Source organism: Mustela erminea, chromosome 13 (genome assembly GCF_009829155.1).
Source record: "Mustela erminea isolate mMusErm1 chromosome 13, mMusErm1.Pri, whole genome shotgun sequence".
Classification (NCBI taxonomy): domain Eukaryota; kingdom Metazoa; phylum Chordata; class Mammalia; order Carnivora; family Mustelidae; genus Mustela; species Mustela erminea.
The window spans coordinates 17697418-17721702 of NC_045626.1; the positions used below are offsets into that span (position 1 = coordinate 17697418).

The 24285-nt window shown below is 43.0% G+C and overlaps 1 protein-coding gene and 1 pseudogene across 1 annotated transcript in view; both read right to left on the reverse strand.

Moving 5' to 3' along the window:
• ONECUT2 (one cut homeobox 2) overlaps nucleotides 1-24285 on the reverse strand; it is a 51591-nt gene that overhangs the window by 17055 nt on the left and 10251 nt on the right. The window lies entirely within an intron of this gene.
• On the reverse strand, nucleotides 5823-5917 carry LOC116572586 (annotated as a pseudogene).

A 24285-nucleotide genomic window follows, 5' to 3' on the forward strand; every position in this document is an offset into this window, starting at 1 on the left:
CGTGGATGATACATGATAAATCTCTAGGGCGCCGGGGTGGCTCAGTGGGTTAAGTCTCTGCTTTCGGCTCAAGGTCATGATCTCAGGGTTCTGGGATCGAGCCCTGCATCAGGCTCTCTGCTTGGGGGGGAGCCTGCTTCCCTTTCTCTCGGCCTGTCTCTCTGCCTACTTGTGATCTCTCTCTGTCAAATAATTAAAATCTTAAAAAAAAAAAAAAAGAAAAGAAAAAGAAAGAAAGAAAGAAAGAAAGGAAGGAAGGAAGGAAGGAAGGCAAGCCTCTGCTTCTCCTCTATCCTGTGCCCCTGCCTTGGCTTGGGTGTTGGGAGGGTTATCATGACAAATGATAGAGCAACTCCCTGATGTCCATCTATTGTCAAATGAAAGGCAGTCAGCCAGCTGCCGTTCTTGTTTCCTGCACCTCAAAGACATTCTCTGAAGGAAACAGGTTTTATGTCCTGTCTTTACTTTTACCTTCAATACAAAGGCACTGGAGGGGACTCAGGAAACAGGGGTTCTCGGATGCCTGACAACTTTTGTAGGTAGCGAGAGAGCCAGAAAAAGGCCCAGGTGGCCCCAGAAGGTGAATCTTGGAAGGAGGGCACCAGCCCTTGGCCCGTCCCGCAGCCCTGCGCTCCCCAGCTGCTCCTAAAAGCAGGTTCTGTGCCCCCCAGAGCTCAGGCGTGTGCACCTTCAGCTTCTGCTTCCCTTTTAGCAGAAGCTCTGAGTGCAGAAGGGACCAAGTTTCTAACAGCGGATGTTTCAGGACAGCTGGGAAAACCACCGAGGGCCGGAACGGCAAGGCTTTAGAGACCACGCGGTCCCATTCTTTATCCTGGATGGGGCAGTGCGAGGCTCTCAGACGGGCCACGCGTAGCCCACAACTGAGCACAGCTAGTCTGTGCGGAGCCCGGAGAAGCCAGATTCTCTCACTTCTACTCCAGTAGGACTTTCCTTTCCCAGCTGGCTATTAGAATAAATCTTTTGGGGGCACTTGGCCTTTGAAATGATAATTTCTGGTGATTAACTCTGCTGATGACAAAGGAAGAGCTTTCCTTCTGCAGCATGGCTGCATTCCTGCAGGCTATCTAGGAAGTCATGAGTTGCTCAAACGAACACTTCATTCTGGGTAGAAACGTCTGGCTGAAAATGGCTAAGGGAGCCAGTGAAGCGGCTCCCAACTTCCCATTAAAATCATCTCAGAAAACCGAGAGCAGGAGGTAAAACTCGCCCAACTGAAAGCCAGGCCTGCAGTCGACCTGTATGAGGCCATCTCTGAGGAACGTTCAACTCAACACGAGGCCAGTGCAACTAGGCTGAAAAATAAGATCTGAATTGGAAAAACAAAACAAAACACAAAAAACCCCAAAACCTGTTTCCCCCAGTTGTTCAGAAATTCAAATCAAGCAGCCAGCACTTGTCCTGGTAGGTCTGTCCTGAAACAGTGCTTTCCACTCCCCTCACCTACTCATTGAGAACTGGAACTCTCAGGAAATGATCAGGGGAGACAACCTGGGGGCAGGGGGCAGAAGAGAAGCACCAGCAGTGGTAGGTCACAGCGTGGAAGGCTGAGTCTCCGAAGGTGCTCTAGGCGAGCCAGGACAAGAGGAGCGGTGCGGGATATGGGAACACGGGTGCTGGGGTGCGGGGCGTGGGGACGGATGCATGGACGGTCTTTTCAGCAAGCAGAGCTGAATCCAAGGCGGTCCAACAGAGCCAAAAGAGAAGAAAGCTGGGCGGATGGTAGGAGCCGGGTAGGTGTGTCCGTTGGCCCTTCCGTGCCGGTCTCAGAGGGTGAGTCCACGGACCTCCAGGAAGGACGTCGTCAGGAAAACACACACCGTTTCTATTAACCACATCGGGCCTGATGGGGTTTTTCTCATTTGAGAATGAATCAGAGGAAATTCTTCTGATAATATCTTATAGAAACTTAAAGAGTGTTTTAGAGTATCATGTGGTATCTCAATATGATGTAAAAGGAGATGGTTTCTATGAAACAAACAGAAAACGGTTAAGAAAACAGAACTCTCTAAGTAACAGTATATAATTTAAAAAAAAAAAAAGTATGACGAGGTGAGAAAGATAAAAACTTGAAGGAGAATGAGAAATACACAGCATTGGAGGAAGCACAGAGCAACACTGACAGGGTAGTTGCAATGCTAGAATTTCTGTCAGTCCTTGCCTGTAGGGAGACATTCTCAGGTACATACGGACTCAGAAAAGGGTGTCTACAGACGTGATGAAAAGAAAAATAACTGAAGACACACTCTAGCTTACTCAGTATATGATCAGAATTAAAAGCTCAAGAATGTTCTATTGCCCTCAAAAAAGAATTGGCTAACAGCCCCATGTGGCTATGAGTACCCCTGAACTCAACCCAAACATCCGAAGGAATATCCTTACATGAACAAACATCGCCTCGGGAAAGCCTACAGCAATGAATCTGTCTCCTTTTCCAACAGGATCTCAGTAATGTTTACAAACAAATAATGTCATTATTAATGTTTTTCATTATTTGAAGTATATAGTTTGAATAAAAAAAATCCTCTGGAGAAGTAGTTCCCTCTTTCAGAGTGAAACACCAGATTCATAAGTCCAGTTAAAAATGATTTCGGGGGGCACCTCGGTGGCTCAGTGGGTTAAAGCCTCTGCCTTGGGCTCGAGTCATGATCTCAGGGCCCTGGGATCAAGCCCTACGTCGGGTTCTCTGCTCAGCAGGGAGCCTGCTTCCTCCCCTCTCTCTGCCTGCCTCTGCCTACTTGTGATCTCTGTCAAATAAATAAATAAAATCTTAAAAACATACTTCATGTATGTCAAATAGACAAAAAAGAAAACAACTATGTCTACAACAAGAAGAAAAAAACTAGAAGGAAATGCCTCCGAGTGTTCAGGTGAGGCCTGAAAGCACCACTACTATCCAGTATTGTGCTGAGAATGTGATCAATGCAGTGAGAATAAGAAAAAAACAGATGAGGGAAAATTTAGACAGGAATGAAACTAATTAATGACAGATGTCTATATAATTTGAGTGCTCGTTGTTTGATAGGCAGTATTTGGAAGGTATTAACTCATTTAATTTTTACAATCAACCTATGAGGGAGTTTGCAGTGAATGACACTGAGTCACAGAAAATAAAGCAAATTACTGAAGGTTACAGAGTGAGTAAAGGAGCTGGATACGAAGTCAGGTGGTCAGATTCCAGACTCCTTGTACCTAACAGCTACCTACACTGCTTCTAGTTATAACAGAACACTAGTTATAAGTCAGTATGATTTTTCTTAAACCCAGAGAACCCAAGAGCCTCAATGCTGAAATTACTAGTAAATAGATAAACTATTAAAATTAATATGAACATTTAGCAAGGTTCATGGACTCAGTATCAGTAGACAAAAATCCTCTATAACATATCACACAGAAAATGAAAAATACCACTTATAACAGGATCAAAACATCAAGTATGTAGCACTAAATCTAATGATAGGTGTGCAAAATTTTGACAGAGAAAACTATAAGCTTTGTTGGAGAAATTAAAGAATATCTAAATAATATTATACTCAATATCCCATTACTCAATATTATAGAGTTTAATTCTCTCCATGGTGAGCTATAGATTCAATCAGATCTCTAAGGAAAGTCCCAGCTGTTGGCTCTCCATTCCTCCTTTTCTCCTTTCTTGCCTTTCAGTTTTGGGGATTTGACAAGCTGATTCTGTAATCTTTATGAGAATGCAAAAAATCAAAGGATGGTCAAGCTAGTCTCGCTAAAAAGAAAAAGATAGGAAGACTTGCTGTATCAACCATCAAGACCTTTAATAAGTCTGTCACAGTGTGGTACTGGGCTAAGGGCAAATAACTAGACCAGTGGAAGAGAAGACAAAGCCCACAAACAGATCCATGCACATATAGACACTTGATTTAACAACGAGATTTAATGACACTCGATTTAATGACAAGTGCTGTTTAATGACAATGCCGCTGCAGAATATAAAGAGAGTGTGTTCTTTCCAATAATGGAGCTGGGATAACTGGATAGGCATTGGGGCAGGGCTTAATTCTTAACCCCTACCTTCCCATAGGGGTTAAGAATAAGTTCTGCACAGATCACAGACCTTCATGTTAATGGCAAAACAATAAGGCTTATAGTAGGTAATATATAAGGTCCTATTCTCATAATCATGGGACAGATTTCTTAAGACTCAAAAAGTACTAACCAAAAGGGAAAAGATTCACAAATTAGAACATATTAAAATTAAGAAATCTGCATATCAAAAGACACGAATAAGAGAATAAAAGGAAGAAAAGAGAGAAAGGTAGAGTCAAAGAGGGCCATGGATATTTGCAGCGCATAAGACAGACAGAAGGCCCGAAGCCAGAATACAGAAAATCTCTTGGAAAGCAATAAAAAAATGTCAGACATCTCAATAGAAAAACAGGCAAAGACTTGAACAGGCACTCACCAGAAGAAGAAATCCAAATTTCCAGTAATTATACAAAAAGGCACAATTATTAGTCATCCAAAAATTACAAATTAAAAACAACATTACACATCCATCCAAATGGCTTAAATGTAAACTAAGTGCTGGCAAGGCTATGAGAACTCTCCGGCACTGCTGGTGGGACTGTAAATTGGTACAACGTTTTAGGAAACTATTTGACAGCATCTCATAAGGTTGAACATACACATGTCCTATGACCCAGAAATTCTTCCTCCTATATAGACCGTCTTGTTGTAGATGCTATCATATACTGGCAATATTCAATCTGCTTTACAATGATTTACTAAGCAATCTATTTATGTTTCATCACTCCTTGTATACATGTTTTCTTTTATACTAATACATTTTAAAAAGCAATAGGTTTTCTGTACACCAGACATAACCTATTAGAAAATGCATCAGAAAGAGAAATTTATAATAATACAAGTACCTGGGAATAACTATTAGCAAAAAAAATGGAAAGACCAAAGCTAAAACTTTTCTTAATGAAAATACAAACAAAAATTTGGAGTGAACTCTATGCCTTATATATAATTGGAAAGGTCAAAACAATAAATAAATTGAAACTGATTCTATAATTCTTGGGAGAATGAAAGGGCAGGAAAGGCCAGGAAAATGCAGAAACAAAAGATGAAGAGGTAAAACATGCTTTACCAGATCTCAAGACTTTATAAAACAAAAATAATTTATGTAGTGTGATGCTGACATGGGAATTGATAGATCAATAGTAGAGAATAGAGTTCAGAAACAGACCCAAGTATATAGAAGAATTTAATACATGTAAAGAGAATACTGTATTTCAAAGTCTAAGAAAGGGATGAATTGTTCAGAAACTAGTGATGGATTAAGTGGTTATCCATTCAAGGAAAAAAATAGACACCAACGTCACATCATTTACAAAAAGAAATTTCTAACAAAGAAAGAGTAAAGCTATCAGCACACTTAATGGTAAGAAACTTGAAGCTTTCCCACTAAGATGAGGTACGAGGGAGGAGACAAGGCAAGTGGCCCCTCTCACCGCTCCTTTTCAACACTATCCTGGAAGTCCTTGCTAATGCAGTAAAGCAAGAAAGGAAGTAAAAGGTATACAGATTGTGAAGGAGGACATAAAAGTCCATTTATAGGTAACATGTTCATCTCTGCAGAAAATCCCAAAGAATCAAAACAAAACAAAAAACACACCCCCAAAACGAAAACTGGAACGAACAGCAATTAGAATGAGGCTGCAGGATGCAGGTTAATATACAAAAGTCAATTGCTTTCCCTTATACCAATAATGAGTAAGTGGAATTTCAAATTAAGAACATAATACCATTTATATAAGCATCCAAAAGAGTTGAAGAGTTGGAAGAAGTTGAAATTTATACTTAGGTATAAATCTAATATATACTACACTTGATCTTAGCCAAAAGGCTGAGAAGTGACAGACAGACAGACAGACACACACACACACACACACACACACACACACACACACACATAAGATCTATAAGAAAAAGCACAGATTCTGATGAACAAAATCTAAGAACTAAGTAAATGGACAGGTATTTCATGTTCATGGATAGGAGGATTCACTACTGTCAAGAGGTCAGTTCTTCCCGACTTGGAACTATAGAGTCTGCTCAATCCCAATCAATCCCAGTAATTTATTTTATGGATATTGACAAACTGATTCTAAAGTTTATACAGAGAGACAAAGACCCAGAATAGCCAACACCAACTTGAAGAGAACAAAGTTGGAGGGCGACACTACATGACCTTGAGTCTTCCTATAAAGCTACAGTAAGTAGTCCAGGGACCCCGGGGTGGCTCAGTGGGTTGAGCCTCTGCCTTCAGCTCAAGTCATGATCCCAGGGTCTTGGGATGGAGCCCCGCATTGGGCTCTCTGTTCAGCAGGGAACCTGCTTCCTCCTCTCTCTCCACCTGCCTCTCTGCCTACTTGTGATATCTGTCTGTCAAATAAATAAATAAAATCTTAAAAAAAAAAAAAGAAGCTACAGTAGTCCAAACAGTGTGGTGTTGGTGAAAGAATGACAAACAGACCACTAGGACAGAATAGAGAGCCTAAAAATGAACCCCCATGATTACAGTCAATAGATACAATGGAGCAAAGATAGTCTCTTCAAGAAATGGGCTGGAACATCTGGATATCCACACGTTAAAAAAAAAAAAAAAAAGAATGCAGACATAGACATAACATCCACAAGCACAAAAACTGACCGAAAATGAATCAGAGACCTACATGTAAAACACAAAGCTATAAAACTAGAAGGTAACTAAGGAGAAAATTGAGATGACCTTGAATGTGGTGCTATCTTTTTAGAGATGACACTGAAGACACAATGTATGAAAGAAATAATGGATAAGCTAGACTTCATGAAAATTAAAAATTTCTGCTCTGCAAAAGCTAACATTAAAAGAATTAGAAGACAAGCCACAAATTGGGAGAAAATATTTGCTAAAGACACATGTCATAAAGAATTGTTATCCAAAATATACGAAGTACTCTTCAAACCCCCACAAAAACAAAACCAAAAACACCCTCAACAAGAAAAGAAACATTCCAATTTAAAAAATGGGCCAATGACCTTAACAGAGACCTCACCAAAGAAGTTACACAGATGGCAAATGGCAAATAAGCATATGAAAAGATGTCCCATATGTCAGCAGGGAAATATGTAAATTAAGACAACACTCTGATTACCACCACACACCCATTAGAATAACCAAAATTCTAACGTCAGTCCAGGGCATGGACATCAAATGCTGGCTGATACGTGGAGTATCAGCAACTCTGACACATTGCTGGAAGGAATGCAAAATAGTAGTTACTTCAGAAGACAGTTGGGCAGTTTCTCACAACACTGAACATACTCTTACCATATGATCCAGAAATTGGGCTCCCTGGTATTTACCCGAAAGTGTTGACAACCACATCCGCACAAACTCTCGCACACAGATGTTTAGGGCAGTGTTCCTTGTAAGTGCCAAAACTCAGAAACAACTAAGATGTCCCTCAGCAAGTGAGTGGGTGAATAAACTCTGGTCCATCCAGACAGTGGAATGTTTATTATTTAGCATGAAAATGAAAGGAACTATCATGCCAAGAGAAGACATGGAGGGCTCTTAAGTGCTTATCTCTAAGAGAAGGAAGCCAATCTGAAAAGGCTACATATTGTGGGATTCCAACTACCGGATGTTCTGGAAAAGGGAAAACTATGGAGATGATGCAAAGATCACTGACTACCTGGGGAAGGGAAAGAAGAGATGAACAGCCACGGCACAGAGGAGCTTTAGGGCAGTGAAAATACTCTGTTGATAATAATGGATATGTGGCATTAGACATTTGTCCAAACCCACAGAATGTACAACACCAAGAGTGAACACCAAGGAAAACTATGAGGTTGAGTGATTAAGATATGTCAATTCAGGTTCCTTCTACAAAACAAAACAAAACAAAACAAAACAAAAAAAGTGTACTGTTCTGGTGTAGGATGTTGATAGCAGGATAGGCGGTGCACGTGTGGGTATGGGAATTCTCTGTAGCCTCCTCTTTATTAAATGCTGTAAACCGAAAACTCTTGTAGAAAAAAGTCTTAAAAAAAAAAAGAGCCAGGGCGCCTGGGTGGCTCAGTGGGTTAAGCCGCTGCCTTCGGCTCAGGTCATGATCTCAGGGTCCTGGGATCGAGTCCCGCATCGGGCTCTCTGCTCAGCAGGGAGCCTGCTTCCTCCTCTCTCTCTCTCTGGCTGCCTCTCTGCCTACTTGTGATCTCTATCTGTCAAATAAATAAATAAAATCTTTAAAAAAAAATAAAAATAAAAAATAAAGAGCCAAATGTTTAAAAATTACCTAAGGAGCAAAATGTATAAAAAAGAACAACACAAAAAGGTTAATTTGATCACATGAAAGTGAAAAGAAACCTGATTAAACTTCAAAACATAAAGAGTTTGGAAGAAAATGTTGGCAGTATATAAAACAAAGGAGTATCAGCACTCAGAATCAAAAGAAGTACAAAAAAAAAAAAAAAAGAAAAGAAAAACAAATCAGCAAATTAAAAAATGGGCAAAGCACGTGAACAGAACATTTTCAGAGAAGGAAATATATATAACCAGTAGGTCTGTGAAAATATTCAGGCTCACCAGAAAGAAATGATGAACATGTAAATTAGAACAACACAAAATGCCATTTTTACCCAATAAGGATGAAAAAAAAAAAAAAAAAAGGAAGGATGGACAATATATGAACTGTTTTCAAGTGTGGGGGAAACAGGTGTTTTCCCGCATTGCTCGGTTTGGTCATCTCTATCAAAATTCAAACATGTGCTTCTCCACCACCCAGCACTCCAGCTCTCAGTGTGTGCCCTGGGGAGTACTCGCTCACACACCCAGGGACGTGTGCACAAGGCTGTTCACTCAACACTGCCCAGAAAATCCCGCCAACAGCACAACATGGACAGTCCAACTGTCCATCTGTACAGGAGTGGCTAAGGAAATGAAAACAGCCATGCCATGGGGTACAGTGCAGCAGATCTGGGTTGGGTGGATCTCAGTTACACATAGAAACCAGGTGCACTGACCACTGAATGAAAGCGGCAAGCTTCAGAATGGCGTGTGCTGTGCCACGGGACTCGTGCTAAAGCAGAACACCGCGCAAACCACGGAGATAAACATTTCTGTGGGTACCAGCCTCCGTAAATAAACACATTGGAAGCACCTGGATTGGCAGACACCACTGTAGCTATAAGAGTGTCCATAGTGAGCAGTGATAGATAGACCGGAAGGGCTGCTGAGTGGCAAAGTCAGTTGAGTGTCTGACTCTTGGTTTCAGCTCAGGTCATGATTTTAGGGTTATGAGATTGAGCCCCGCCTTGGGCTCCACACTCAGCCTGGGGTCTGCTTGAGATTCTCTCCCTCTCTCTCCCTCTGCCTTGTGTTCTCATCTCCTCCTATCCCTGCTTGTGTTCTCTCTCTCTCTAAAATAGATGAATTAATTAAAAACAAAAAAAGGAGCATGGAGTCTGCTTGAGGTTCCCTCTCTCCCTCTGCTACTCCTCCTGCTCATGCATGTTCACACTCTCTAAAATAAATAAATTAATTTTAAAAAGAGACTGGAGAGCACCTGGGTGGCTCAGTGGGTTAAAGCCTCTGCTTTCGGCTCAGGTCATAATCTCAGGGTCCTGGGATCGAGCCCCGCATTGGGCTCTCTGCTCAGTGGGGAACCTGCTCCCCACCTCCCGCCTAGCTCTCTGCCTACCTGTGATCTCTGTCTGTCAAATAAATAAATAAAATCTTAAAAAAAAAAAAAAAGAAACTGGGATTACAGGAGGTGAGCAAAGGAGACTTCATCTTGATCATGAAGGTTTTGATTTTTACACAGGGAATGTTTTGATGCATTACCTAAGTAACTAAAAAATAAATTTAATAAAAGCAAAGTATTATTATGGCTGTCTTTGGGTGGTGGAACATTTTAGATTTTCTATTTTTCTGCTAATTTTTACGATTAAGAAAGCACTACAATATAAATGACCATCTATTTTTTTTAAATTGTGCTAAAATACACATAACAAAATTGACCACCTTAACCACTTTTAAGTGTACAGTTCATTAGTGTCTAACATATTCACATTATTGTGCAAGCAACTGCCAAAACTTTTTCATCTTGTAAGACGGGAAACTCTTGATCTGTTGAACAACAACCTGGCCTTCCTCCTCTCCCCAGCCCCTGGCAACCACCATGTCTCTCACTGTTTTTATGAATTTGATGACTTTAGATACCTCATATAAATGAAGTCACCAGTATCTGTCTTTTTATGACTGGCTTATTTCACTTAGTATAATGTCCTCAAGGTTCATCCAGAACCTTGTCAGATGTTCCCTCCTTTCTAAGGCTGAATATTACCCCATTTTATGTATATCCTACATCTTATCTATCTATATATTTTTTAAAAGATTTTATTTATTTATTTGAAAGAGAGGGAGGGAGAGAGAGATCATGGCAGGGGGAGGGGCAAAGGAGAAGCAGACTCCCCACTGAGCAGACAGCCTGATGTGGGGCTACATCCCAGGACCCTGGGATTATGACCTGATCCAAAGGCAGATGCTAAACTGACTGAGCCACCCAGGCACCCCATCTATTCATCTGCTGATGGACATTTGGTGGTACCCACCTTTGACTACTGTGAATAATGCTGTTATGAACATGGGTATACAAATCTCTCTTAGAGACCCTGCCGCAACTCCTTCAGGTCTGAAGCCAGAACTGGTATTGCTGGATCATATGGTCATTTTATTTTTAGTTTTTAAGGAACTACCATATTTTTTTATTTTCCATAGAGGCTGCATCATTTTACATTCCCACCAATGGTGCACAGGTTTCCAATTTCTCCACATCTGTTGCTTGTTATTTTCTCGGTTTTTTTGTTTTTGTTTTTGTTTTTTGATAGCTGCCATCCTAATGGGTATGAGGTCCAATGAACTTTTAATGAAAACAACTGGCATCAGAACTCTGAGTGGGAAGCAGGCTTCCAGAGTGTAGCCGGTGCCTGCCCACACATCCGTGAGAACGGAAGAGAATTTGCTTGCCTTTGAGAAAGGCGGATTTCTCTGGGTACTATCTTATCCATACGTTAGGTTCTAGAAGAGTTTCAAATGATGCTCACCTCCCACCAAAAAGCTCTGCCCCCACTCCATCCTCGTAAGCCCGTCCCTCCTCCCCTATGGAAGACCAGTCCTCCCTGCAGACTTGCCTCCCTCCCTGCATCCAAGGGCAGGCACCGGGTGCAGCTGGAACTAGACCCCATCAGAGCCGCTCAAGATGTGTCTGTGGATCAGAACTAATGGCATTAGGCGATCACTCAGGGAATAGAGCTGCAATTACCCCCTCGGATGCGTTCTCCGAGATGACCACATGCAGAACACCGAGAGGGAGAGCAGATGAATCACCAAGTGAATTAACTGGAAGCTGCTCTAATTAGCGTTATAATTTTTCATGAAAACACTAATGAATATGAAATAATGTGGCCATAAAACCACTAGGACAATTAATGCCTGGGAGTAATTTGGGGTCAGGAAAGGATTCTCGAGACTGTTTAAATAGACTTGCGTGTTGAGCATTCAGAGGCCCATGGCTTTGAAATCTTCTATGAGCAAAAAAATTGCTACTTCAGAAAAGACAACAGTGGGGTGGCTGCGAGATTCCTTGCTTTTCTTGTTAAGCCTCCTGGCTTGGGAGTAAAGATGATGGTGGGAACCAAAACAGGAGCTCGTCACAGAGTCAGGCGAGAGCACAACTGAATGCACAAAGAATGATTTGGGGACCACGAAAAGGAGGCGGGGTCTGAACATGTCGGAAGAAGAAAGATGTTAAAGAGGGAACCATTCCCAGCACTCTTAGCTTCGTAATCACCTGGGTGTCTGAGAAAATGACTTTGTGATATGACCCCCAGCCTGTGATCATGATGAGGATATGAGACGGCTGAGTCTTGTGGGCTGGGCTGTGATTTCCATATGGAAAATCGTAATGTTCTATCAGACAGAGTTTGTGCTCAGCGCATGTCACACCAAAATGGACTTTATCCCAACATAAGGTGGTAAGGATTCAGTGAGGACCTACTACGTGCTGAGCCGACTTCTCTGTGTTGGGCATGAGCTTCACGAAGTGTCCAGAATTGTTGAGCCTTAAAAGGACACAGGGGTGAGGGAGGAGGGGCAGGGAGGAAGAGTCAACAGTACTGGTCTGTGTCGCATCAGTCTGAGCGGAGCGTATCCTAATACCAGTGCGCTGTCTGGCCATCCCTCTCATCAGAGATTCCACCAGTGAAAATGATGCAGAGGTTATGCCGAAGAACAGATGTGTCCCTGCCAAACGGGATGGCCTCTGCAGTGTGCAGCAAGCAAGAGGTAAGTGTGATAAGTGCGGCGCTAAGCAGATCTCCCTTAGCCTGCACACCAACCACGTGATGCCCTACAGCAACCTTACTCCCATTACACAGAGAAAGTAACTGAGTCTCCCTAAAGTGAATCACTCACCTGAGGGCACACAGCTAACTAGTAAGTGGTGCAGCTGGGACACAAATTAGATCTGTCTGGCCCCAAAGCTCGTGCTCTCAATGACCAACCCAAGCAACACTCTTAACATACAAAAATTACGGGAGAGTTGTTGACTCCGGCCAAATCTCCTAGGGATATACAGAGAACTTACAGAAGGTGATATTATCCAACGGTAACAATGATACAGCGGAATTAGCAAGCATTCGGGTGTTCTGAGCATCTATATGACTTAGCTCTTTGAAGGCTCACAGTAACTGAATGATTGCTGTGGGCTGAATACTTGTGGCCCCCAAACTCATATGTTGAAAGCCTAACCCCCAAAGTTGATGGCATTAGTAGGCGGGGTCTTGGGAGGTGCTTAAGTCATGAAGATGGGGCCCTTCACCGACAGGTTTAGTATCTTTATGCAAGAGGCTCCAGAGAGATCCCGTCTCTTCGTCCACATGAGGACACAATGACATGTCTGGGACCCAGAGGAGGGTCCTCACCCTACCATGCTGGCACACAGCCCCCCTCCCACCCCCAATCTTAGACTTCCAGACTCTGGAACTGTGAGCCAGCTTCTAAACTACCTGGTTGGTGGTATTTTGTTACAGCAGCAGGAATGGACTAAGACGAGATAAGGATAAACCTGAAGACCTTGACAGGTCCTAGGAAAGTCTGAAATGTTTAAAGGCTAATTAACAGTGCAGCAAAAAGCAGTTCTTTGGGGCTATCTTTTTCCCCAAGATTTTGTTTCTTTGAGAGAGACAGAACAAGCAGTGGAGTGGGATGGCGGTGGGGGTGGTGGAGAGACAAAGAGAAGCTGGTTGTTTTGACCTGTGAGCTTATCCACAGGAGTCCCTGGACTCCAGTAATCCATGAAAGAAGTTATGAATTTTGTTCACAATGCTCAGACTTTCCACTGAGCAGAGAGCCTGAAGTGGGGCTCAATCCCAGGACCCTGAAATCATGACCTGAGCTGAAGGCAGATGCTTAACCGACTGAGCTACGCAGGCGCCCCTCTTTGGGACTATTTTTAAAAATATTAAAGAAGTGCCAATGGAGTGTCAGCCCTCCAATTACAGCTTTATCACTGCAGGTTCCCTTGCCATAGAATTTAATGGAGTGGCTGTCTCAGGAAGAGCTAGCATAAAAGAGGAGGAGGGTCTGCTTTTCTCGTCGGCAGCAGCAGAGTGGGTGGAACTGAGAGATAAGGCCTTTCTCCTGTTTCTTGCTTCTAATGATACAACATTGAGAATCACACTTCTTCCACTGGGGATGAACCCTCAGACCACTTGCTCTATTTGCTTTCAAACCTAGTCTGGAATCCTACCCTCTTGGCTGTGCAGATACGATTACGTAGGAAGCTGGTTGCCTGGAGTTGGAGTGTGAGCTTTTCCATAGGAGTCCCTGGACTCCAGTAATCCATGAAAGAAGTTATGAATTTTGTTCCCAATGCTTAGGATCTGAATAAATGAGCCTGCCGAGCCACAGGCACAAACGTACAAGGACATTTTGGAATTACAAAGTTCAGTAGCCAGGGACAGCTTGTTATAATAACAGGAGACTATGTCTGCCTAATAAGGGCGTCATTTTTTCACATCTATGGGAAGTCTACACACTGGGTATTGATTCATGGGATGCCATTTCATACGTACGCAGAACGAATCTGGCCAAACAAAGTTATCTGCCCAATGGAACTCAAAAATATTTCTCAATTTAATTTTAAACAGACCTTGATGTGAAGGAAATTTAATTAGGTAAGTAATATAGAACACAATGAAATGTCGGTCAAAATTGCTTCCAAAGGTTTAAAATGTTTTCCTTTTCAGACAATGTAGTTAGAACAGCTGAGATATCTATGTTGGTACAATGTCTTGAAAAGTGGGGCTCGGAAATCAATGCAATCACCTCTCTGAATTAAGTATGCACAAATGAGAGCAACTGAGATCCATATAAATCAGCTCAAGTAGCCCTCTGTGTGCCAGACCATTAGGGGACAGGCAGAGAAGAAGGAAGATGTAAATAAACACATGATCTAGGGCATTCTCACTAATGGAAGGCATCTCTTAACACCCGCATTAAGAATCAAGACAGAACTGTCTGGTGTTTTTAACATTGCTTATGTCTTAAAAAAAAATAAGGCCCCAGATGGAGAACCTAAGGTTAAAAACAAACAAATAAAGAAAAACAAACCTTAGACATTGTCGGAGTCACAAATGAGCAAATCTCTTGATCTTTTGGATATCGTCTCCAAATCGCTTCCATATTTGTTGGCAAACTCTAAGCAAAGTGTTTGCCGTGTTTGGATTTTGTTGGCACAGAATAATGGAGATCTAAATTGAATTCCTCAACTTCTATAGGCATCAGATATTTGGTGATTATTTTAGTGGGAAAAAAAAAAGAGGAAAAATGGGAAATAAAGCCTTATTTAAAAATAAAGGGTGGGGGGAGGTGCCTGGGTGGCTCAGTCATTGAGTGTCTGCTTTCGGCTTAGGTCATGACCCCAGGGTCCTGGTACTGAGCTTCTCATCAGGCTCCCTGCTCGGTGGGAAGCCTCCTTTTTCCTCTCCCACTCCCCCTGCTCGTGTTCCCTCTCTTGCTGTGTATCTCTCTGTCAAATAAATAAATTGAATGTTTTTGAAAACTAAAAACAAATACATGTAGAGTGCATGTGGGTTACCTGGAGGGGACCTTCTGTTAGGACACTAGAGCTGCGTGACCCTGGGGATCATATGGCATTCTGTATATATAGCTACATATAACTATGTGCATATAACTACAGGTTAGGCCCTGCACTGGTGCTAAAGGGAAGATGGAGGAAAGCAAAGCTCAGGAGGCCTGTCTGCTATGATCTAGGAGAACCCGTCAGGCATGTCCACAAATAGACATGGGACAAAGATATATGGCTCCCATCAAGTTGGCCATAGGGTTGTTACTTGTATAAAATATAAAATAACAAAGTATACTGAGATATTGCCATATTTATTGCCAAATTTCTTATCCTATCTTATCCCTACCATAGGATTGGCTTCTTGCAAAATTAGAAGTGATCTAAAATATATGGTATTAAGTAGACTGCAGAATAAAAAGTTCCAGTTCACCCTTCCCTGTACTCACGCTCCTTGCCATGTAACCATGCAGCACCCTCCCTCTGTCTCTGCGCTCAACCACGTGACATGCTTTCGCCAATGGTATGTTCCAGACTTGGAACTGCTTGCACTTTCCCCTTTGCCGCTGTACGCAATGGACACGCTCATACCACTACAGTGGCTCCAGAAAAAGGATGGGAAGCATGTGGAGCAGAGCCCCCCAAAAACCCATGACCAAGCCAACTGAACCAAAGATGCATGAGCAAGCCTAGCAGGGACCAGCCTAGATGAACCGAATCCTGCAAATTTGTGAGAAGAAAAAAAATGTTTATTGTTGAATGTTGAAATTGGGGGATGGTTTGTTTCTTGGCATTGTTATGGCAAGAGGTAACTGATATGTAGCATGTAATAGAATTTCAGTAAAATTTGTACTTTACCCCCTTTCTTTCCCCTCTTCAATATTCAAAGTCACCTCTCCTTTGGATCACAGCTCTAAGTAAGTGGTTCTGTGGGGAAGTCCTGAAGACAGCCCAGCAGCCTGCTACCTGACAACTGCTTTATAGAGATCATCTCTAATACTTACATCTGTTCTCCAAGGTGGACATATTATTCCCATTTTATAAAGGGGGAAACCGAGACTCAGAGCAGTTAGGTTAGAGCTAGTAAATGGCAGAGTTAGAAGCAAAGAGCATTCATTCTACTTTCCTAACCCGCTGCTGCTTCTGTAAGGTCAGCTGGGTGAAGGGGTGGTGAGAAAGGAATTTTTGGTGCCTCCAAACCCTTCCCAACAGCCCAGGAGAGAAGGATCTGGGTTGTGTAGATATAGTTCCCAGGCCCTGCTGTTGACTCCCACTCTTCTTAGCTTGGGGCTCACATGGGGATATGCCTATCCCAGGGAATTTCAGAGCTCTAAGGAAGCAGAACACTTGGCCTCCAGAGTTGTATGGCTATTAGCAGAGAAGTCCATCTACTTCTCCTGTTGATTTTCCTCCCTTTCCCCTCTAATTCAATCAACGACCTACTCCCCACTCTGCCTTTATGAACTGAATTTCCAGCATCTGCCTATGGAAGCCCAAGTCCAAAACTCTAGGTGGAAAACTGGTCTGGGAGGACTGAGTTCAACAGTTCTGCATCTGCTGGGTCCAACGTGATCCCTCTGGGTGGATGGCAGAGGAGGAGGCTGAGGTCCCAGGCGTAAGAGAGAAAAGGAGAGTGTGTGGTGTTTGTCGTTAGCCCATGGTGTCCCAGCTAGAGAAGAGTGTGGCCCTTACTGGGTGGTCTTTAGACAGTCCCCAGGGCTGTTTCCGGCTCTGCTCAACCTGCCTATCTCTGGAAAATTGGTTGGCACCTGAAAGACAGTCACTTAACTGCTTACAGAGAAGACCTAATTATCATGCAGCCCAGAAGTGCATGCAATTAAAGGCATCAGGAAAAAAAAAGTCTGGGATGTGTTAATGTTAACACTAAATTGTTTATATATGCTCAGTCTTCTTAGTTACTCATGTAATACAGAGATTAAAAAAAAAACATAACTGTAGAATAGATAAAACATCTCAAGGCAATAAATAAATCCCACCTAAGATGGACAGCAAATTCTCTTAGTTTCAATTTCTCACTGAAGTTGAGATAACCATAAAATCTCTTTTTGTTCAGTCCTACATGGATATTACAAAGGTAAACGAGGATTTCTCCACTTAAATCTTAAAAATCCAGTTAAATGAAAGGTTAAAAAAGTAGTTAATTTTTCCCATTCCTAACTACTTAGTTCTGTACTGTATAGGCAGAACTAGTATATCCAGAAGTTTTTGAACTGCTGGGTTGCAAAGATCACAGGTAATTTTGTTTACGGACACATTTGCCAGAAAATACGGAAATGAGAAAGGAAAAGCATAAACTTGAGACTATAAATGCTGACCTCTGGCTTTTTTCCTTAAAGGTTAAATTTAAGACAATAATCTAAGAATTTGCAGTATAAGGAGTAATGGCCATTGAAATGCAAACTTAGTTTACTGGTAACTAAAATGACTTGAAAGAGGACAGCAGTCCTTCTGATTTGCTGATGTGTTTGCAGGCATCAGTGTTCTAAAATATTCAGTTTTGGGGCGCCTGAGTGGCTCAGTGGGTTAAGCCTCTGACTTTGGCTCAGGTCATGATCTCAGGGTCCTGGGATCGAGTCCCGCATCGGGTGCTCTGCTTGGAAGGGAGCCTGCTTCCTCCTCTCTCAGTCTCTCTCTCTCTGCCTATTTGTGATCTCTCTGTCTGTCAAATAAACAAAATCTTAAAAAAAAAAAAAAAAAACCAACATTCAGTTTTGTGTGGAAGTAGAAGAGCCCTTGTTATTAACTGGCTATCATGAGTACTGTTTTCTCCATATTAAGGTTATCTCTCATATCAGATTGACATAGGAATCTATTTTGTGGTATGTAAGCAAGAATTTCTGTCAATGACCAAAACATGTATAGAAAAAAATATCCTTTTTTGAAGATCAGAGGCTAGAAAAAATGCCAGATAAAAGTCAACATGCACCTGTTCCTTGCAAGAGTGATGGAAATTAGGGGAACCCCGTAAAGACAGGTGAGAGTCCATCAAAGGTCTCACTTGGGAAAAAAAAATGCCTAATGGGGTCAACTATGAACCAGTAGCTGTGGGATATAACATCTAATATTACAATATTACCATATTTCCTCTCCAGAGTTGTAGGGAGATATAGGAGAGGTCTAGAGGTCTAGAGACCACAGCTAAGAAGCAGCTCAGTACTTTGGAATGGAGGATTGCAGCCAGAGTTCAGGAAAGAAAGAGAAAAGAATGGGCTACAGTAGGATGGGAACATCCACAGAAGGAAGAACTGAGGTGGCCCGGAACGGATGTGGAGAGAGACAGGAAATAAGGCATTCTGGGTAAGGAGGAAAAGAGTGTGCAAAAAGACATGGTCATGGCAAAAAAGATAATATACAAGCAGAATAGCAAGGAAGACCCCCTAATTGGAGGAGGTTACCTTGGGGGACTAGTGTCAACTGGTAAAATGGGTTCTGATTCTAGTGTCTAGTCATCGTCACTTTACCTCCCTCTCCTCATTGATAACAACATGAAATTTTGGATAAGATTTAACCCCACTTCGAGATTCCCCTTAAAACTCACTTTAAAACTATAGTATCTTAGTTTAGAGGGAAAATGACATTGATGAGAACTTGATATTGTGAAATATGAAATACTGCTCTGAAATGATGCACCAACACAGATGATTTCTTTTTCGAATGCCCTTGACTTGGGACACTTGGGTGGCTCAGTCCGTGAAGCCTCTGCCTTCGGCTCAGGTCATGATCCCAGGGTCCTAGAATTGAGTCCTGCATCAGGCTCTCTGCTCAGCGAGGAGCCTGCTTCTCCATCTGCCTGCTGCTCCCCCTGCTTGTGCTCTCTCTCTCTCTGACAAATAAATAAATAAAGTCTAAAAAAATTTTTTTAAGTGCCATCTACTAACTTGAGGGAATAAAGTGGGAAGAAACAGTGTCATACAAAAGAAAAGTATTTATTAATTTATTCACAGGTCCTTATTGCTGCCTATTATATAATATATCCAACTATTGCTCTTATGGAACTTAGAATCTTTGGCAGGAACACACAAATTAGTAGGTGATACTTGTTTATGTTTTATGTGCAATGGGAGGGGTTGTCCAAGGGCATCCCAATTTAGGAGACTAGAGAAGGCTTTCTAGAGGCAAAGACATCTAAGGCAAAATCTGAAACTGAGTTCAAGTTAGTTGAGTAAGGAAAAAAAAATGTTCTAGGCTAAAGGAATGGCCTGACGTGTTTGGCAAGCTAGCAGTAGTATAGCACGGCTGGTACAAAGTGAAGGGGTAGCAATGTGAGATGATGCTGAACGTGTCAGGAGTCAGTCCATACAGGGACTGACACACACTGCTTAGGGACCTGCACCTTCATCCAATGGTCACAGATCGCTAACAAAGAGTTTTAAATAATGGTGTAATGTGATCGTATTTGGATTCCAGAAAAATCACTCTGGCTTAAGGTTGGAAAATGGATGGAAGAAATCAAGCCTGGAGATAGGGAGACCAGTCAGGAGGCTGTTAAAGTTGGGGTGGCTCCAACTAGGGCAGCAGCACAGGGAATGAAGAGACATAGATATTTAGGAGGTAAAATCCATATGGCTATTATGGTTGACTGAAGGGGAAAGAGGAAAAGGAAAAAGTCCAAATTGATTTCCCAGCTTATGGTGTGTACAAAGGGGTATTACTGAAAAAGACAGGGAATAAATGAAAAGACTCACATGTGGTGGTAGTGGTGAGGGGGTCAGAGTGAGGCAAGAACATGAGTTCCCTTTGAGGTAAACTGAATTTGAGGGCATTCAGGCAAAGATGTTCAGATGCAGAAGGAAATAAGGACCCGGAGCTAGGAGAGACATCAGGGCTGGAGAGCGATGAAGACCTCATCTTAGAGAGACATGGTAACCGAATGGATGAGATCTTCCAGGATGAGTATGTTGAGCATAAAAATGAAATAGCCTTGGTCAGAATGCTGAGCTAGATGGACAGAGCAAGAGGAGCCCAGAAAGGAGACTGACAAGGAGAGGCCAGAAGACTAACAATGAGAAGAAGAGAGTCTAGTATTATTTCAGAAGTCAAATGAAGAAAGGGGTTAAAGATGCGGGTGGTCAGCAGTGTGTCAAATGCTGAGGAAAGCCCACATTTAAAATAAGAACTGAGAAGTGTCCATTGGGTTTGGCTCCAAAAACTTCAACAGTGACACCAGTAAGAGATGGTGTAGTAAACAGGGCTGGCTAGAAGTAGCCTGCAGAGGGCTGGGCCTGAAGGGGGAAGCAAAGAAAAGGCGCAGAGTTAAGGCAACTCCAGAAGTGAAGAGAGGGAAAAGATGAAGTTAGAACAGGTGTTGGGGCAGGGGTGCATTGTTTAAAAAGATAAGAGAAACTGGAGCCCAAAAATGTGGATTGGGAAAAAGGTAATAGAGAGGAGAGGTTAAAAGCACAGGGAAGGCTGGGGTCCTGAGAAGGCAGGAGAGGCAAGCGCCCAGAATCAGCTTGAGAAATTGGCCTCTATCAGAAAAGCAGTCTCTTCCTTTTCAGAAGAACAAAAGAGAAAGGAAGAGAGGCTGCACACTGGGATGAATAAAGAGTCCACTCTTGTGCCTTGAACATGAACTGAAGTGAACTCTGGTATACATTAGGAGACAACTGATTCCAAGATTTAAAAAAACAAAACAAAACAAAACAAAAACCTCTTAGATTTGGGAATCTGTCACACTCTTTCAGAAAAGCACAAAGTTCTTTACCTCACTCATTTTTTAGTATTTGGAATAAAAAAAAAAGACTAGAAGTCCCATTCATAGAGCAGTCTTGTTGAAATATCTTTTGAAATGCACACAGAACTCACAAGAAAAGAGATGTAATTAAGTACAAACCCTTGCAGTGAACTGCCTTATTTTAATAAGATGCACTGATCCATTTAAAATGGACTAAAACAAGGCTTAGCTTACTGTCAAATCCGTGTTTTACTGGAAAAGGTTTTGACGGTGTAACCCACCAACTGCTAAGAATTGCATGTCTGCAAATTCAAAGATTATACAGCTTTCAGAAACTGCTTTACTCAGTGTTTATCAAAACCAGTTCTTAGACCTGATTTAAATATGTTCCTGCTTATTTCTAGGGCAAAATTTTAGGCATTTAGACAAAGAAAATTATTTCTTTTTAATATTGGCAGGGAATGCTCTCTCACATTTGTTTTGTTTTGGGCTATATTTTTCTACTTTTCATCCAAGAGCCACTAGGAATTTAAAGATGAATTGTCACAGGCAGGACAATCTCATCTATCATATCCTTGACTTTCTTTTAAAGTGGACACACTAGTCTGTTCCTGTGCCCTATCTCCCCGAGAACCACTTTAGCAATAAATTAGGTTTGAACTAAAATTCCTTGAAATAAAGCAAAAGTTTTACATTCTGATTAGCTTTGGGAGGGGCTCCTGGGTGGCTCAGTTGGTTGAGTGTCTGGCTTTTCTTTTCCGCTCAGGTCAGGATCTCGGAGTTGTGGGATCGAGGTCTGCATCAGGCTCCATGCTCAGCATGGAGTCCACTCGAGATTCTCTCCCTCTCCCTCCTCCTCTGCCCCTCCCCTCTTCTAAAATAAATAAATAAATAAATAAAATCTCTTATTAGCTTTGGGAAGTCAAAGGCCATTTTACCAGAAACCCAAAGCAATATGAGTCGTGTAGACCAAAAGAACCCACCTGTCTCTTTTCTCTGGAATAAAAACACAAAGCAGAGCAACTAACTAAAAATGGTCAGAGTCAGGGGCTCTGTGCCTAATGTTAGCTCTCACCCTGTGTGGTCTGGAGGAAGGGACCCGACCCTTCACCCACAGGAGTGGTGCAGAGGTGCTTAAAGAGATCCCATCCAAGATGACTCTCCAGAAATCAAACCCAGCTTCAAGATTTATTGGAGGTAGTGATGTCCCTTAGTTGGCTTTCCCTGCAACATTACTGCTGATACAATGTGAGAATATTGTTTAGTATAATGAAAACCATGTTTTCAAAAGTCAGCATGTGGGGTGGTTTGGGTGGAGGAAAGCATGCATTTGTGCACACCTGTGTGCGAGGCAACCAGACTGTAAACCTTGAAAGGAAATCCAAAGCTAAAATATCATGTTAAGAATGGCCATCAGCGTCTGCACGAGGTCGTAACACGGAGTAAAACAGTTCAATCCCTCTGCCCCCCAACAGAGGTAATGCTCTTCCTCTTCGGAAGGGAAGGGTCGTTTAGCATCTTTTGTCCTCTCAGCATCGCCTCCTCTCCGTCTATTATCGTGGACCTCACACAGAGAACGGAAGCCATGGGGCGCCAGAGGAAAATCTGAGGCCCGTTTCTGTCTGGCGCGCTGAGATCTAGAGCGCTGGAGCTACTGATCAGGGTCCTGCCCAGACTTAACCCGAGTAGAGAGCCCATCTTTCTTCTCCGGGTTGAGATGGAAACTCGCTCAGAGCTTGGTGCGAGCGCGCAGGCTCTGGGGCGCTGTTCGTGGTGCTGACGCCCGCGCTAAGGCGGGGAGGCGGCAACCCACCCACAGGCGCTAGGCAGCCAGGGGCGCTGGGCCGAGATCGATGTGAGGCGAGTCTGGAAACAGCTGCTGCCCACAGACCTACAGCCCACTCCACAGTTTGGCTCCAAATCTAGCTCATTGGCTCACTTCTTTGCAATTGCAAAACGGCAGGTTCACTTTTTCTCATCCCGGGGGATTTCACAGGGCCCACCTCTGGCTCGCTGATTTGGCATATCTTTCCTGATGTCCTCCCTCGCCAGTACTAATTCTCTCCAACCCCCTCTCCTTTGTACAATACATTACTTTTGCAGAGCACCTTACAGCTGGCACAGCTCTCACTGGCATCATCAGCTGAGCCATTTCTCCTACACACATAACCATTCCTCTTCTCTCCCACAGATATTTTTTGCTTTCTCCATCCCTCCTCTCCCAAGCAGGAGGAGACTATCACCTCAACATGCAGGGTGGGCAAATCATCTCACTCATCACAGTAGGCCCACCGATTTCTCTTTGATGATGAATTAGGAGAGGCAGAGGCTAGAGTCCCAACAGACAAGAAAAAGTCCCTCAAGAAAATGTGGGTAGTGGTCTGGAGACTGGGGATCGGGACACACACTAGAAGTAAAGCAAAGGAAGGGGACACATACTAGAAGCACAGTGTGGTGGCGGGGGGGGGGGGGGGGGGGGGGGGGCGCGGCGGGGGGCGCGGCGGATGCAAGGCTTGTTGCAGTTAGAAGACTCCCGGCAGGTGGCACTCTAGCTCAAGGTGCTCTCCACGGGAGCTGGGACTATGCTGGGGCTCCACCTCAAACCTTCTTTCTGCTAAACAACTCCCCCATCATGTCCCACCCATGTTTGCAGGTCTATCTTCCTCTTGATCCAAGCACTTACCCAGACTATATTCCTGCTAATAAGCACCGTTTGCACAATTCTACTTACTGTAATGCACAACAAACAAAACATAAATAGAAAAGAGAGGGTTAGTGGAAGGATTTTTTTTTTCCCCCTAGGGTGATTGATGGTGCTCAGATCAGAACTGTTTAATCATCAATAACATGATTCAGCAATTGGGAAATGTAAACAAATTGTGCAACTGCTTGCTGCGGTCAAAGCCCTGAAGGGGCCTACAGCCCTGAGCCAAGTGTGGGGAGGGCAATGCCAGCAGAGTGCCCCTCCCTCCCACCAGGGCAAAGCTGGCTAGGCCGACAGCCTGATTGGCGTGACCTTTGGCTTTTGTAGCACACACACGATTGGGCTGGGGTTAATGGCACTTTGCAGGGAGCTCCAATTGAGTAAACAAAAAATGCCTTGCCCTGTTCTAATGGAGCACATTATTAGGAGGCCTAAGCCTTCATCCAGGCCCCTGCAGCTGCTCTGCAGGTCAGTGCTACCAATAAAGCAATTAGCCAATGAGAAAACTCTTCTTCCCCGAGGGGGACTGTGAGGGTTTTGTTGCAGTTGCTGTGCTTTGCTTTGGGTTTTTAAACAGGCAATCCAAGTTGATCCGAGGCTCTTACATCAGACTCCAGGATGAGGACAGTGAAATTGTGTGTTTGCTGAGTGTGATATTTTAAGGGACTGGACCCTTGCTCAACATAGCCTGG